Here is a 17812-nt window from a genome sequence, read left to right as displayed (position 1 = left end):
CCAGAACCCTTTCTTTTGGGTTGTATAGAATACCATTAGTTCATGTGACTCTCAATTCTGTAAAGTAATATTAGTAATATCAATCAATCAGAAATCATTAAGTACCTACTATATTCCATGTGGGGTACCTAGGTGGCACAGTGAATAGATTGAAGGGCTTAGAGTCAGGAAGACTCATTTTTATGAGTTCAAATCTGACCTCAGATGCTAGCTATGTAACCCTAGGCAAGTCATTTAACTCTGCCTCAGTTTCCTCATCTGACAAATGAGCTGGAGAAAGAAATACCAAGCTACTGTAGTGTCTGTGCCAAGAAAACCCCAAATGGGGTCATGAAGAGTTGGACACAACTGAAAAATGACAGAACAACAATATTCCATGCACTGAGGTAGAGAGCCAAAAAATAAAAATGAACCAGTCCCAGACCCCCAAAGAGCTTACATTATATCAGAGGAGACAACATGCCCACAAAGTAAACATGTAGGATTGTTTTAGCTCCTTCCAGCTCTAAATCTGTGATCCCACTTTTAAGAGTCAGAGATTAGATTCAGATCTGGGTTTCTCTTGAATTCAGGTCCAATACTCCTTCCATTATATCATGACATCTCTCCAGAGCTGCAGCTAAAAAGAATTTCAAAGCATTTATTTGGAGGTCTTCTCATGTTTTCTCCTAGGACTTAAGGCAACTCCTGTTTTAATACATATCCTGCTGAAGCAAACACAGGCCACACCTATCTAGCCACCTTAAGTAGGTCAGTCCCTAATAGATCATCCAGATTTATGGCAAATACAAGGCAGTCACTGATAGTAATATGGTGGTCTTACTCTGTTTGTTAAGACAGAAACCAGAGTTCTTCTTTTACAAGATAAGGGTATCATTCCACCCCCTCATACCAAGTTTTCCCACAGTGTAAAGGCTAAATAAATGGCCAAACTGTAAAAATAAATAAAATTGTTTAAAGTATTTAGAGAGTGGTTGGCCTAAAGGATATTCTGATTGACCTATAACCCTTATGTACCATCTGCAAATGTAAAAATGCTGACAGCAATTTTCACTTCACTGTGAGAGGTTGAAGAAAACAAAGTATAGTACTAATAGCACTATACCAGAAAACTTAATGAGGAAACCCAGCCTTGTTGTTTTTTTAATAATTGACAGCTTGGGGACAAAGGTTCAGTTCTACAAATAATGATTTTTAAAAATTAAATGTCTTCCAACTACCTTTCACCTGAACTTTGGGGTCAAGATAACCTTGGTAATTTAGATTTTTTTACTCAAATAGCCAGAAAAGTCTGATTTCCAGCACATACTTGAGCTCTTTGAAAATGGAAGGAAGTACTGGTTCTTCCCTACTCTCCCTCTGATTTATGTTCAAGCAAAGGCTGAATGATTCCTTTCAGGGATATGAGAGTGGTCATTCTAGTCCTGGGCTTTATCATTCTACAGACAATCTTTCTGACTCAATAAGACAACTGGCCTGACTTTCACAAAGCTTGATTTATTGGCATACATGTTCCCTAGTCCTCTACAACTATGTTTAAAGTTTGTAACTTAAGAAATTATACTTTGTATTCAATGCTTCCTTTTCTTGCAAGAGAATCTCAAGGGATTCTGTCCAAGGAATCTGTTCATGGCCCTGTCCTGTTTAGCATTTTTATAATCACTTCAATAAAAATATAGTTTCATTCAACAAGAGTTTATTGAGCACCCTCCATATGCCAATCACTGTGCTAGGTTCTGGGGATCCCAAAAAGGCAGGAGTCCCAGCTCTCAAGGACCTTACATTCTTTTGAAGGGAAACGACATGAATATGGATAAGTGAATACAAAGTAATTTCTGATGAGTGGGTGGAGGGCTGTCGCAACTGAAGAGGATCAGGATAAGAAAGGAAACAAGTATTTATTAAGCACCTACTCTGTGCCAGGCACTGTGCTAAGTACTTTACAAATATTATGTCATTGGATCCTCACTACAACCGTGGGTGATAGGTGCTATTTTTAACCCTAATATTCAGTTAATGTAACTATAGGGAGGGAGGTTGTGACTTGCCCAGGGTCACATAGTTAGAAAGTATTTTAATCTAGATTTGAACTCAGGTCTTTCTTACTCCAGGTGGGCTACTTGGCTGCCTCAGTAAAGATGCCCTTGAACTGAGCCTTGAAGGAAAGTAAGGATTCTTTTTGTAAGTGTGAGGTACACCGATATTCCCCAATTAATCAGTGGATCAAGGCAAACAAATCCTTAATCAATTTTAAAGGAACAAAGTGCTTTGATCATCAGATAAAGATAAATGACATCATACAAGAAATATTTTGTGATTGCCTAAAGGAGCCAGGCACACCTATGGCCCTGCATACAACCCAGTAAATCAGAGGAGGACAATCATGAAAGGCATTACAATCCTAACATGTAAAGATCTGTGGAAGAAACCAATGACAGTTAGCTGGAGGCTAAGAGAGAAGGCAATGTGGTATATAGTGGGTAAGTACTTGTCTTGGACACAGGAAGACCTGGGTTCAACTCTAGCCTCAAACATTTATTAGTTTTGGGACCCTGGACAAGTTACTTAACTTCTCTCATTTGTTAAATGTAGATAATAATAGGAGGAGGTCAGCTAGGTGGTACAGTAGATAGAGTGCTGGGCCCAGAGTCAAGAAGACTCATCTTCCTGAATTCAAATCTGGTCTCAGACACTAGCTGAGTGACCCTAGGCACGTCACTTAACTCTCATTGCCTCAGCTTCCTCACCTATAAAATGAGCTGGAGAAGGAAATTGCAAACCACCCCTGTATCTTTGCTAAGAAAACCCCAAATGGAGTCATGAAGAGTCTGAAACAACTGAGCAACAGGGTTGTTGTGAGGATGAAATGAGGTAATATATGGAAAATGATTTGTGAACATTAAAGTGCTACATAAATGCTATTAATATCACTATTTTTAAGCATTAGAAGGGATGTTATGGGGGAAAGGGATTAGATTTGTTCTGCTTAGCCCCAAAGGAAAGCAGTAAGTAGACATTACAAAAAGGTAGATTTAGACTTGATGTCAGGAAAATTTCCTAAACAACAGAACCATTCAAAAGTGGGATGGGCTGCCACAAGAGGTAGTAGGTTCACCTTTATTAGCAGTCTTCAGGTGGTGGCTGGATGCTCACTTACATCATAGCTAATTTTCAGTAAGGTATGGGTCCAACTAGATGATTTCAGTCAACTATTCCAGCTGAGGGACCATGAAAAATCTCCGTGTAGTTCATTAATAGAAATAATAAAATAGTAGAAGACAAATCTTGTTCTTTTGGAAGATTTCTGAATTAATGTATAATAGATAGAGAGAAAGCGATTAAAAATATGTATAAATTAGTTTTCATTTTATTCTAGTTTTGGTGGCTGGCATTTATGTACTGTTTACATTAGGTAATTAAAATAAGATTAAAATAGAGAAGTAGGTAGAGTTACAGTTCATGATTTCACTGAGGAAGAAATTAGAGACTGGCACAGTGTTCTGCTGGGTATACAAACCAGGTCACATCAACAGGCAAAGCACTTAACAGTCTGCAAATGATTTATTGGCAACACAGTCATTGATTCTGAAATTTCTACCTCTATCTGAGAGACAAAAGTGGAAGGAAATCTTTACTTGCACTGGGGAGATCTAGGTTTGAGTGCTAGTTTCTCATTCACTAGCTCTGTGAGTGTGGATAATTCACTAAATTTCTTTAAGCCTAAATTTCATATGATCATTAAAGACTGAGAGCTAGAAGAGACCTTAGGCACCACGGAATCCAACTACCTCATTTTACAGATGAGAATACTGAGGCTGAGAGAGATTAAATGAAGTGCCCAGAGCCACACCATAGTGTAAGCCTCTGAGGAAGAATTTGAACCCAGGTCTTCTGACTCCGAATCCAGTGCCTTATCTACTATTCTAAGCTGTCTCTTTCCTCATTTCTGAAATAGGTATAGTATTTGTACTAGTAACATCAGATAGTTGTTGAACAGATTCATTCATTCATTAGCAGGCATTTATTAAATGTTTACTATGTGAAGATCAGTAAAGCAGGTATTAGGCAGGTACAAACTCTGCCCCAATGGAGTCAATATTCTAATGGCAGAATAAGACATATAGATGACATTAATACACAATATCACATAATTACAAATCACTCCAGGACGTCCAAATGAGATAATAATTCTCAACAGAGAAGCCTTCTTGGTAGATGTGGCATTTGAGTTAGCTTTGAAAGAACAGATAAGGATGGAACAGGTAAAAGGAGAGAGAGAGAGAGAAGAGGGAAGAGTGTAAGCAAAAGCAAGGAAGGAAGGAAAAAAGCACAGAGCATGGGTGAAAGAAAGAGGAGTCCAAGGAGGCTGAAGCATTGTGGTGTCAATGTGATTAAAGATCTTCCCAACCATTAATCCCTTAATAGGCCTCAGGGGGAGCTAGTTAAGGGAAGCTTGATTAGGGGAGGCTTGTTTGTAGGAAGGCCCACACTCTTTTGTTGTGGTAGGTGTAAAGCCCTCTGGGCTCTAAGAAGGGTATATATACCCTGAAGGTAGCCATTAAGGTCAGAATTTAGCCCAAGGAGGAGAGAGAGACACAGAGAGAAAGAGAACTGCAAGGGCAGGGAGAGAACTGCAAGGGCTCTCAGAACTGTGGGAAGAGAGGACACAGGTAAGCAGACAGCTAGGATTTGTAAGTGAGTGTTTACAGAAAGGCCCCAGCAGAAGGGAAGGTTACAGGATGGCTTGGCTCCTTGCTGTGATATCATGTTTTAATTTCTTTGCTGTTACATTGAAGTGGACTTACTAGTTTTGGGATACAATTGTTGCTATGTCAAATGGGAATTATTGGTTTGGGGATCTGATCCTCTGGTGTCTGAATAAAAGTTTTACTTCTTCTGCCTTCTATATAGAGAGTCTCTCATATTTGGCGATTCCAAACCCTACAGTCATATTCATGGTCACCATCGATATCATGAATCTTGCCTTACTGATACAAGCATAGATACACAGAAGAGAATAATGTGATAAAGTTAGAAAGGAACAGTGGCCCAAAATGTGGATGGCTTTGAAGGCCAGGCAAAAGGAGTTTAAAATTTACTAGATAGATAATAGAGACTTACTGAATTTTTTTAAGTGAAAGGGTGACATATTCATCAGATGCATGCTTTTGGGGTGGGGAAGGAAAACAATTCAGTCTTGTAGCTTTAGGGCTCTTACTCCACCATTACAGATCAGTAAATCCTTGGTAACTTTTAATCTTAGAGTTGCCAAGACCCTAAGAGGTCAAGCAACTTACAAGTGGTCACATAGCTAGTACACATCAGAGACAGACTTGAACCTAGGTCTTGCCACCTCCAAGGTTGATCTCTTACCCACTATGCTATGGTTCCTTTCATTATTATTACTTATTTTTATCTTCAAGGCATTCTACACACCTTAACTTACATAAATAACATTCCCAGATAAAGCAAAGAAGTATTATCCTCACTTTATATAGACCAGCTCCTTGCCTAAAGCTCTTCAAAAAGATACTGCCTCTTAAATTGCCTGCATCTGATAATATATGGTCCTTGCTCTCAAGATTAATTCTAATGCATTTTTGTTGTTCAATCAGTGGCTGACTCTCCATAGCCCCATTTTGGGGGTTTTGCGGCAAAGATACTGAAGTGGTTTGCCATTTCCTTCTCCACCTCATTTTACAAATGAGGAACTAAGGCAAACAGGATTAAGTAACTTGCCCAGGGTCACACAGCTAGGAAGTATCTGAGGCCAGATTTGAACTCATAAAATTGAGTCATCCTGATTCCAAACCCAGCACTCTATCCACTAGCTGCCCCACTCTAATGCATAGAGTCTGCCTATTTGGCACCTGAAGAGATAAAAAATAGAAGTATTGAAGAAAATTTTCTATGCAATATTTCCATAAAGTTTTATTTGCAAATAAATACAATTTCTTCTTTGGGTGAGAGTTTGCCTCAAAGGTCCCTTCTAATCCTGAAATTCTATGACACCAACATAATTCATTTCAAAAATTTTATTGCCTAGTCTTATAAAAACTTATTTTACATTGCTCTTTACTAATATATCACTCTCATTTTTCATTATCATATCCTGGAATAAAAACTTTGTTGACAAATTTTATTATTTACATATTTCTGAGAAATACATTTTTCCAACTCTTTTCTCTGCTTATTTGTAACTTAAATGCATCGAGTTACCTGAGGACCAAATGAAAATAATAGAATTTTAGAAGCAAAAGAATAAAAATTCTGATCAACCCCCAATTTTTAGAAATGAAGGAACTCAGGTCCTGAGAGTGATTTCTATGAGGCCACATAATGAAAGAGCCACTGTGGGACTAGGACCCAGGTTTCCAGAATCTGAAATTTTAAAAGTCACTCTATAAAGTGGGTATAAAAGTTATAAAATCTAAACCTTAAGGATCAGCTTTTCTCATATCCTCCATGATAAATAAAAGAAAATAAAAGAAAAATTATTATAAATATCCTTTCATAGTTTCCATTGACTATAACATATATCAAAGATATATTACCATTTTTTCCCCTAAGGCATCTCAGAATTTATGAGGGAAGGGAAATGTGTACAGACTAAAATGGAGACAAGTTCCATGAAAAATGAGTCATGTTCCCTGAAATTAAAAAAAAGTTCTTTCATGCACACATACACACACACAAAGATAATGGAAAAATTCCTATATAAGCAAGAGTTCAACTGTGAAAACCAGCATGAATGGAAAGAAGGACTTAGGAAAACTTGAAAGAAGAATTTGTTTTAACCCGAGACCTAGAACTAAAGTGTTAGGTTTACATGAACTAGATTCAACCTTATGGGATTCTCAAAAATCTTTTTATATGAATTTTACATGAATTCATGTCATATGAGGAACTCCGAATGTTTAACTCGGGAAGAGAAGACATATCTTTATAAAAGTCTTCATACAGACATGGTTTGTAACTACAAAAGAGTAGAAACAACATATATATATATATATATATATATATACATATATATATATATGTGTGTATATATATATGTATATGTGTATATCCAATGATTTGGGAATGGCTTTTTAAAATTGTGGCGTATGGATAGAATAGAATGCCATAAGAAATGTAAATACAAGGAAGAAATATGGGAAAACAGGAACTAATATAGAGTGAAGAAAGCAGAAATAAAACAACATATACCCTGATTATATGTTTATCAGTAATAATAACAGCAAAGAAGTAAAGGAGGATACAAGGAAGAAAATTTCAGAAGAGAAGGAACAGAACCTTTAAAAATTACACTTTAAAAACAAAATAACAGAAATTTACTGATTATGTGTGATTTGATCCCTCTTTTTTTGTATTTAAGCATCTTATGATGTTTACTACATTTACAATTTTGAAAAAATAATTTTCCTTGTCCCACTCTCCTCCTTCCCACTCCCCCAAAAGAAGCAAAAAAGGACTCTCATCCAACAAGGTGCTTTCTATTTCCATATTAAGATCATATAAGGTTTCTTGACTGATACAACTGCAGAGACATAACTTTGTACAATGGTTCTCAGAGTATTACTATCATCATTCAAGGCATAAACCAGAGAGTTAAGGAGGAAACAGGTAGGAAAAAAAAAACATGCAAACAACAGTCAGAGCGCTTTTTTATATTAATCCTTGGTGTATATTTGTTTTCTTCAAGAATATAAGCTCGTTGAGTGTATAGAACATTTTTCATTTTTATCTTTATGTCCCTAGCATCTCTTGGTTACAGTGCTTAATAAATGTTTGTTGAATTGTATTTTCAGACTAACTTATATACATAATAAATATGAGAGAGATGAAAAAAAAACTATCATTTTAGGCCCAAGAAACAAGGATCCTTACTGACTAGGGGAGACACAAAGCTTTATGGAAGGGTCAGCATCTGATTTCCAATAGACAATGGTGGGGAGGCAATCAGACATGAGTTGGGGGTGGTGGTAGGAGGAAGTGAGGTAACCAAATGAGCTCCCTATATTATTTAAATAATGTTATACCAGAATCTAGCAGTAGAGTGGAAAACTTGGGCTTCTTGGGCAGTATCAACCTTGAGTTTGCCTCTATGATAACACCAAAATCAATAGATCAGAGATCTGACCTCCGAAAGCAAGGGTTCTTAGCCCTTTTTTGAGTCATGCAGCCCTTTGGCAATCTGGTAAAGTCTTTGGACTCCTCAGAATAAAATGCATAAAATAAAATACATGGGATTGGAAACTGATTGTCTTGATATACAGTGTATTTCAAAATGTAAAATTAACAACAACCACAGCAAAAAACAATTTCACAGGTCTCAGATTAAGAAAAAAAAACAAAACTTCACATACATGACCTCATTACTGGCAAAGCAGGAAGGGGATTTCTCATTCTCCTCTTCTCAGTCCAAGAGCTATTTGTGGTGACTTGGGGCAGAGGCACATTCAACTGAATTCAAATATTTATTAAGTGCCTAGTATGTGCCAGGCACTGTGCTAAGCACCAGGGATACAAATAAGAAAAAGAAAGACAGTCCCTACCATCAAGGAACTAACAATCTAATGTGGAAAGGCAACAAACAAAAGGGAGCTGAAAAGCTGGGGGTAGGGGGCTAAGAAGTGGGTACTTGGGATGGGAACCTGATGTTTTCTGGTGTCTATTGGAAACCAAGCACAGCTGCTGATGAAAAAGGGAGCATAGCCACATGCCACAGCTAGACATGTGCTTAACCCCACAGCCCAAAAGGAGTGTTCTAAGAGTGGGTATATTCTCAGCCCAAAGGATGACAGCAATTGGCGGGGGTGGGGGTTGGAGGGAGGGGGGTGGCTACCAAGAGTTCCTCAAAAAGGAATACGTGGATCTTGGCTGCCTAGGAAATCAAGATCCATGTATTTCTTTTTGAGGAATTTTTGCTACTTCTCCCTGCTGTCATCCCTTGAGATGACATTATATATGATGTGTGACATATATATTATATATAATACATGTATAGCCTTCTAGCCAGAGAAAGATTTCTTGGGCAAAATAAAAATAGCAAATGCAATTTTAGGCTGACTTAAGAGAGACATAGTGTCCAGAACTTAGAGAATTGAAATCTTTTTGCATTCTGCCCTGTTTGGATCACATCTAGAGTATTCTGCTCAGTACTAGGCCCTGTATTTTAGGAAGGTCATTGGAAAGCTAGAGAGGGTCCAGAGGAGAAGAATCAGTATAGTAGCAAGCATACCATATGATGATTAGTTGAAGGGACTAGAAATATTTAGTTTGAAGAAAGGAACTTATCGCATCATAAATTTAGACCCAGAAAGTACTTTGGAGATCATCTAATTCAACCCTTCATTTTGCAAATGAGAAAACCAAGACCCAGCAAGGATAAGTGAATTAACCAATAACCACACAATCAATAAAGCCAGGATCTGAATCCAGGTCCTCTGATTCCAAATCCATCACTCTTTCCTCTGTACCCCTTTGCCACTCGTGATAATTGTCACCAAGTATATGAAGAACTGACATGTGGAAAAGAGGTTGAGCCTGTCCTGTTTGGCTCAAGAGTACAGTATTAAGAAAAATGTCTAAAGTTGTAAAAATACAGATCTTGACTCAATGTAAGGAAAAATAGCAGTTAAAGCTATCTACAAGTGTAATGGGCCTCAAGAGATAGTGGGTTCCCCCTCTCTAGAAGTCTTAAAACAAAAGCTGGACAATCATTTGTTCAGCATTCTGTAGAATGGATCTTTTTTTAGTCTTTGTTAATATAAGCTTAACATAAACATTTCAATATACAAAGAACAGAAAAAGAGGATTACCCATGAAACTGTGAACTTTGTTAGCTTTTAAAATATGTTAAATTTAGTGTGATAGTAACAAAATTGCCCTACTTTCAACTTCTGCTATCTTCTGTATATTTTTCAAATATTTCACTAACACTTCTCTTTTTTCCCCTTTTGTATCACTTTTACTAGCTATCCATTCTGCACTTATGCAACTATCTCTCACCCAAATAGAAGTCCTCCCTTGTAACAAATAAACATAGTCAAACAAAACAGTTTCATACTTCCAAACATATGAACAATTCTTCACCTTTAACCCATCATTTTTCTGACAAGAGATGGGAAGCATGCTTTATCATCAGTCTTAAGTCATAAATTGTCATTGAAGTGATCAGAGTTCTTGAGGCTTTCAAAGTTGTTTTCCTTTATATTGCTGTAGTCATATAAAATTTTCTCCTAGTTCTGTTCAGTTGACTCTGCATCAGTTAATAAACATCTTCCTAAGTTCCTCTGAATCTGCCATATTAGTTATTTCTTATGGTTCAATAATACTCCTTTACATTCATATGTTATAATGTATTCAGCCATTTACTAATTGATTAGTATCCGATGTGTTACCTGTTCTTTACTACAACATAAAGTATTGCTACAAACATTTTTTATATATTTTCTTTGCCTCTGACATCAGCTGTTTCTTTCTTCACTCAACTCAAACCTACTGATCGTTTTTTATACTTTCACTTCCAAAATTGAAGTTTGTTTTGCTTGTGATTATTCCATCTCCAACTCTTAACTTAGAGGAAATCCATTCTCAGCAGTAACTAGAATTTCGAATAAGTCCATTTAAATGATGGAGGCCAGCTTCCTATACATGTTCACCATTCCAAAATTTTTGTCTTTACTGCCTCCTTCAGTGAAGTGTCCTCTTTATTTGTGTCTCCTAAAGATTGTCTGGAACCAATTCAGTAAGTCCCTTACATAAATACAATGTTGCTTAACCTCTCCCCGCCTCAATTTCCTCATGTATAAAATGGGGATAAAAATAGCACCTACCTCTCAAAGTTGCTATGAGGATAAAATGAGATAATATTTGTGAATCAAGTCACAAACCTTAAAGCACCATATTAATGCTAGCTATTAATACTATTATCATTATTAGCTTAAGCACCAGCATTTTAGAAGCACAAAACTCAGTCTTCCTATATTAGCCTCAATATGATTTCTTGTAGAAGATTCAGTAGTATACTAGCACGGATGAGTACTTTAATATTCAACTATGCAAAAATCATCTCAAAAGGAATTTATCTGTCTTGTAAAGGAAACACAATGGAAAAACTGACTGCACTATTATACCCTAAAGCAACAGAAAGAAAAATAAATTGCCAATTTGATCCCTAAAACTAGAGTCTGAAATATAGAATCTCTCCAGAGGATCCCACAGATGCAAAGGGCCCAGTATGTGTCCTGAATAAGCCCCTACAAATAGCAAAGATCTCTGAACCTGCATGTACAATAGGAATTTGGATCCCCAGAGTGAGATTGCCTAGAGCAATAATACAAAGCCAAAACAATAATAATAACAATAACAACCATGATGATGATAATTTTTAAAATTTAAGAAGCCAGAACTAGAAGAATAGAGTATCAAATCTATCAAATAAAGAAGGATAAAGGAGGTGGTGCTGAGGAAGAATTGCCCATGTATTGTTATAGAGTTGCTGTTGTTCAGTCATTTCAGTTGTATCCAATTCTTTGTGACCCCATTTGGTGTTTTCTTGGCAAAGATACTTGATGGCATGATGAAAAAATGAGAATAAATGAACAAAGAAGTCTGATGGAGACTTTGAGGAAATGACTGGAATAGTATTATATATTTTATGTAAAATTAATTAATGTATATATTCCTATGTAAGAGGAGTTTCCTTAATCAGACTTCACCAAAAGCTGAAATTTGAGGGTGCTGAGACATGGAAATGTAAAGAGGAGGAGAGGAAAGCAGGGACCAAAAGTAGAGGCCAGTTTCTTAGGTCACCACTGCTGCCATCAGTGTCTTCCTCTTCCCCTTGCTGCTACTTGAAATTCTACCACACCAGCTCATCTGCCCTTAGTTTTCCTAGAGCTTATTGAGACATCCCCTTCCCCTGACCCAGCCACAGGAGAGAATAATGTGGATCACAAACTCCTGGATTATGAAGATAATGAAGTAGAGATAGCAGCTGAGGGAGATGGAGCTGAGGCCCATTCAAAGGGTGGTGTAGAAGGCTCCTACATCTCCCTCTGGACCTCTGGCTTCCATGACTTCCCACTTAAGCCAGAGCTACTCCAGGCTGTTGCAGATTGTGGCTTTGAACATCTGAAGTTCAGCATGAGTGTAATCCTCAGACCATCCTGGAAATAGATATCTTGTACCAGACCAAATCAGGCATAGGAAAGACAGCTGTGTTTGTGCTGGCCATGCTGCAACAATCTCTGCCAGTCACTGGTCAGATTTCTCTGCTAAGTGATATGTCACACTCGAGAACTGACCTTTCAGATTAGCAAGGAGAATAAGCATTTCTCCAAATACATGCCAAATGTCAGGGTAGTATTGGTTTTTAGTAATCTATCAAATAAAGAAGGATAAAGGAGGTGGTGCTGAGGAAGAATTGCCCATGTATTGTTATAGAGTTGCTGTTGTTCAGTCATTTCAGTTGTATCCAATTCTTTGTGACCCCATTTGGTGTTTTCTTGGCAAAGATACTGCAATCGTTTGCCATTTTCTTCTCCAGTACATTTTATAGATGAGGAACTGAGGCAAACAGTGTGAAATGACTTGCCTGGGGTCACATAGCTAGTAAGTGTCTGAGGTCAGATTTGAACTCAGGAAGATGAGTCTTTTTAATGTCAGGCCTGATACTCTATCCACTGCACAGCTAGCTGCCTTTCACTGTCATGGGGACCCTGAACCAAAATAAAAATTTCATTCTCAAAAAACATTTTATCCTGAATAAGTGTAACAAAATGCTTGTGAAATGTATCAGAGTATCCAGGAAATTTTCTCCATGACCCCATCATGAGAAGCTGTTCATGATATTGAATACCAGCCAGAATAAAAAGATCTTCCTGGTCTGCCACAAGTTCATGAAAGTTTTGGTGGAGATCTTCATGAATGATGAGACAGATGACAATGCATGGGCTGCAACTGTATTATGTAAACTGAAGGACTATGAGAAGAATTAAAAACTCTTTGACTTCCTGACTATCCTTAAGTTCAACCAGGTAGAGCTCTTTGTGAAATCTGTACAGCACTGTATCATATTGGCCCAGCTTCTAGTGGAATAGAACTTCCCAACAATTGTTGTCCATTGTGGGATGTCCCAAAGGTTGTCCCAGTATCAGCAGCTCAAGGACTTCCAGTGTCATCTTCTTATGGTCACTATCCTGTTTGACCAGAGCATAGATGATGAATGAGTGAACACTACCCTCAACTACAACATACCCGGGAACTCACAGAGTGACCAGGGTAGACTGGTTTAGTACAAAGGGTTTGGCCATGAAATTTGTGCTAGATGAAAATGATACCAAAATCCTCAAAGATATCTAGGATCACTTCAAGGTCAATATCAGTGAGCTGTTGTTGTTGTTGCTTTTTGTCCTTTGTCCTCAAAGAGAACCAATGACATCAGAATGGTGATGTCTTGACTTGCAAGTGATTTTCATCAGTGAACTATCTGATGAGAGATATTTCTTCCTACATTGAGCAGACATGGTAGAGGCCTTGGACTTGTTTTGTAGTATGATACCCTTTCCCTCAAAAGGAGCTAAATACCTGGGCACTAAAGTAAAGGAGATACTATTGCCCAGGCTCCCAGCCTCAAAGACCTTGTTCATATAATCCTCAAAACTCCTTTATTTATTTGCCCTGTTGGATTTTTTTAACAAAACTAAAAATAAAACAACAACAAAAAGGAAATGTAAAGCAGAAGAGTGGCAGATATAAAATAAATATCCCTACCCTAGAAAGAGTCTGAGGCTTGAATAGCTAAATTACACATGAAGAGCCCAGCCGGAAAATAATTTGTCTCCAGCCAACAGACTACGTTTATACTTTTGTCCCTAGACACTTATGTATGATTCCCAAAGGAGTAGGGAGGTGGTCCTAACTAAATTGAAAATAATCATCTTAAGGCAAGTGCTGTGTCTTACTGAGGGAAGAAACTTTTGATGCTGAAGGATCGTCTTGCTGGAGAGGCTAGATCTCTCCCATATTCTTCCCGGAGATGACAAATATCAGAGCTGAGGCTCCTTGGGAGTTAGATTTCTGCTATTTCTGAGCTAAAGGTTGTTGCCCTAACAAAAAGAACTTTTCAGCTAAAAACAGCATTTTGGCTGAGGAGATTGGTAGCAGTACCACCCAGCCAAGCCAGTAGAAAAGACTTCATGAAGCTGCCTACCTAAGAGCAAACTGGAATAGTTCAGACAATTGACCCATATAAAAGAAACATCATGCCCTCAGAAGAGCCCAGAAGTTGAGCAACCTGCTTGACCCAGGCAGGCATCAACAGAGGAGCACCAGAACTGCCTGAATGGCAGCTGTTTCCCAGTCCAGAAGCAACTGATCCTGCTTGACTACCACAGGGGCTGAATGATCTGCTTGACCCAGCCTAACTGTGGACTTGCCCACTAACCCAAGTCATCACACCTTGCAAAGAGCCAACCTAGCTGCATCACAAGTGCCACAACCTACAATGAACACTATCAGGACTTTTGGAGAAAGAAAGTATAGCAAGGCTCCATAGTTCTAGAGTCGTAAGTTGCCTGGGTGATGTGTGTCCCTTACACATGTACCCCACTATCATTGCAGTCTAAGACCATGCCCACTGTTCCCCTCATGAACTCTGTGTGTATTTGCAGCCGAATGGCACTTATATTGTTGGGGGTGGGAGTGGGAAATGCCTTGTAATTACTGTTCTTGATGTACTGTTATTTTTAAAAAGTCTTTTCTAAAGAACTATCTGACTCTACTGGCTGATTGATAATAGGAAACATATTAGTGGAGCCCCATGAACTATTGTTCAAAAGGATGTTCACCCACAAGGTTACCCTTAGAATCCTGAAAGTGGGGCAGCTAGGTGGTACAGTGAGTAGAGTACTGGCGCTGGAGTCAGGAGGACCTGAGTTCAAATCCGGCCTCAGGCACTTGACACGCTTACTAGCTGTGTGACTTCGGGCAAGTCACTTAACCCCAATTGCCCTGCCTTCCCCCCTCCAAAAAAAAAAAAAAGAATCCTGAGAGTACTATCAGTCACCCTTTTAGGAACCAAACCTGTCAGTGCCTTTGAAGGTTAAGCAAAGTGAGACTTGAGACAGGTATTACATATGCAAAGCATTCTAATTCATAAATAAATGAATGTTATTATCAACAGTGATAATGAGAATAGATCATTAAAATAAAGAAATCCACTTAAAATATATATATTTAAAAATCTAGATAGAGTAGGCTGGCTGTTTAATTAATTCTATCATTATCAACCCATTCCACATGTGATTTTCCAAGTTAGTTTATCAATGAGATTAAATTCATCATGATAACCAAAATAGATATCGTGATGGTTATCTGAGCCATAGCTGGAGTTGGAATAGAATGAATATTGAGTTAATACAGAAAATAATGAAAGCATCTGCCCTTCTTTACTTGTAATCAAGTTCAATCTTTATTATCTAGATACTGAAAATGCAGAAAAGAGCATGCCTCTGAGGATTGAGTCAGAAACTGCAATAAGGCATGACCTCTATTAGAGAGAACATTACTTTATTAGTCTGCATGACAACAACTGCACCTGCAGAGATAGAAAAATGAAGTACTAGGAAAGAATCACAAGTGGTGTAGTGGAATGGAAAATTCTTAGTACAGATACTATCTGGATATAGAATGCTGGTTTTTCATTTAATTCTGTTTTAGAAAGGATATATTCAGAGATCAAAAAAAGGTTCATGTGTACAAAATATTTATAGCAGCTCTTTTTGCTATAGCAAAGAACTGGAAATAAAGAGGGTGCTCATCAATTGTGGAATGGATGAACAAATTATGGTATGTGAATGTCATGAAATACAACTGTGCTCTAAGAAATTATGCAGGTGATGGGTTTAGTGAAACCTGGAAAAACTTGTATGAACTGATGTAGACTGAAATGAGCAAGAACCAAAAACACAATTTATACAGTAATAACATTGTAAAGACAAACAACTTTTAAAGACTTAAGAATTCTAATCAATGAAATCACCAGTGAAGAACTCTAAAGACTTAAGAACTCTTAATTAATGAAATACCAGAGGACTGATGAAGAATGCCAGCCACCTTGCAACAGGCGATGGACTCAAGATGTAGATACATTTTTGTAGATTAAGATACATTTTTGAAGATGGCAAATGTGAGATTTTGTCTTGCTTGATTTTTTTTCTTTTTTTCCCCTTGGGAGTGGGGGAAAGGTGGGAAGGAGAGAAAATACAATTGCTTTTAATTGAAAAGAAGCAATTTTTTTAAAAAAATAAAAGTCCTATTTATATTGAATTGAAAGCTGCCTCCCCAGACCTTCCACCTACTCATCCTGCTTTCGCAATCTAGAATCAAGAAGAATAAGTTTAAACCTTTTCATAAGAAAATTCTTCAAGACTCTAAAAGGAGTGATCAAACACCTCCTAAGTCCTGTCTTCTTCAACGACTGGTCCTAATGTATTGTAATGTTAAGTCCCCCTGCAATTCTAGTCCCTTTCTTATGTGTACACTCTTGACAAGAGACTTTGGCAGAAATGACAGAATCAGTCAGGAAGAAAAATTCTAACCTTTCTGGGCTAGACCTGAAGTAGAAAAGGTTAATAGAAACAGTTGTGGGATTCTTGAGGCCAGTACCAAGGAAAAGTCAATTTTTAGGTTGACCTGTTGATTCTAGCAGAATTTAAATTAAATTAAAAATTAAATTAAATCCAGAAATTATAGGATATCATGGACCTCACTTTAAATGGGGGTAATGACGAGAAATCTTTAAATGTATATGGCTGGGTACCACTGGCTATAAACTATGAAATAAATCCGATAGTACAGAGTTATAAATAAATAATCCAATGAAATCCAGGCAGAAAATTGAACCGAACTGATTAAGGACATCATTATTGCAGCTCCCTGGCACCACATCTTATCTGGTGACAATAACGAGACATAGCATAGCATAACATAACATGATGGAAGAGGTAAAAGTTTGAGGTAGAATCAGTAAAGTCTCTACCGAACTAACTCAAAATTCTTTAAAACTCTGCCTCCTTGCTTCTCTGGCTTCCTTCAGGTCTCAACTAGAATCCTATCTGTTACAGGATGTCTTCAGGTCCATCTTAATTCTAGTGTCTTCCCTCTTTTAATTATCCCCTACTAATCCTATATATATCTTTTTATATCTAGTTGTTTTCATGTTGTCTCCTCCATTATTCTGTGGACTCCATCAGGGTAAGGACTGCTATTTTCTGTATCCCCAGCACTTAACACATAGTAGGTGCTTAATAAATGTTTATCAACTGACTCACTGACAAAATTTTTAAAAAGTAGCAAGAAACAATTACAGTTGCTCAAAAAGAATTAGTTCTCTGTGACAGGTACTTGTTGCTAAGTGTCTTGAGTATGTGGGAGGGTAGACAGCTTAGGCTTTGAGACCTATGTTAAGTGTTACCACTGATTCTGTTTAGAAAACATCCTCTTTCCCTGCTTTTACTATTCAGCCTTCAATGCATGTTTCTTACTTGGGATTTCATGGACCTTCTTATTCTTATTCTTTGCACCAGCTTCATTTTTAAAATAGGAACTAGATACTTCTCTTTTGGAGTCAACTGCTCATTGTCCTCAGAACCCCTTCGCTGCCTACTTCAGGTTTATTTACAAAGGTACCCAGAATAGTCTCATTACTGATTATCCTGAATTCTGCATTAATCTTTGTAAGAATAACAGCTGGCATTTGTATAGTGCCTTACAGATATTGCTTTGTTTTAACCTCACAACA

General features: G+C 37.6%; 1 pseudogene; it reads left to right on the top strand.

The window, feature by feature from the left end:
- LOC118835151 overlaps window positions 1–13540 on the top strand; it is a 75610-nt pseudogene extending 62070 nt beyond the window's left edge.
- Window positions 13541–17812: the final 4272 nt, after the last annotated feature.

This window comes from Trichosurus vulpecula, chromosome 1 (assembly GCF_011100635.1).
Source record: "Trichosurus vulpecula isolate mTriVul1 chromosome 1, mTriVul1.pri, whole genome shotgun sequence".
Classification (NCBI taxonomy): Eukaryota; Metazoa; Chordata; class Mammalia; order Diprotodontia; family Phalangeridae; genus Trichosurus; species Trichosurus vulpecula.
The sequence above is the reverse complement of the archived record's forward strand: the minus strand, read 5'-3'. Positions and strand labels throughout refer to the sequence as shown.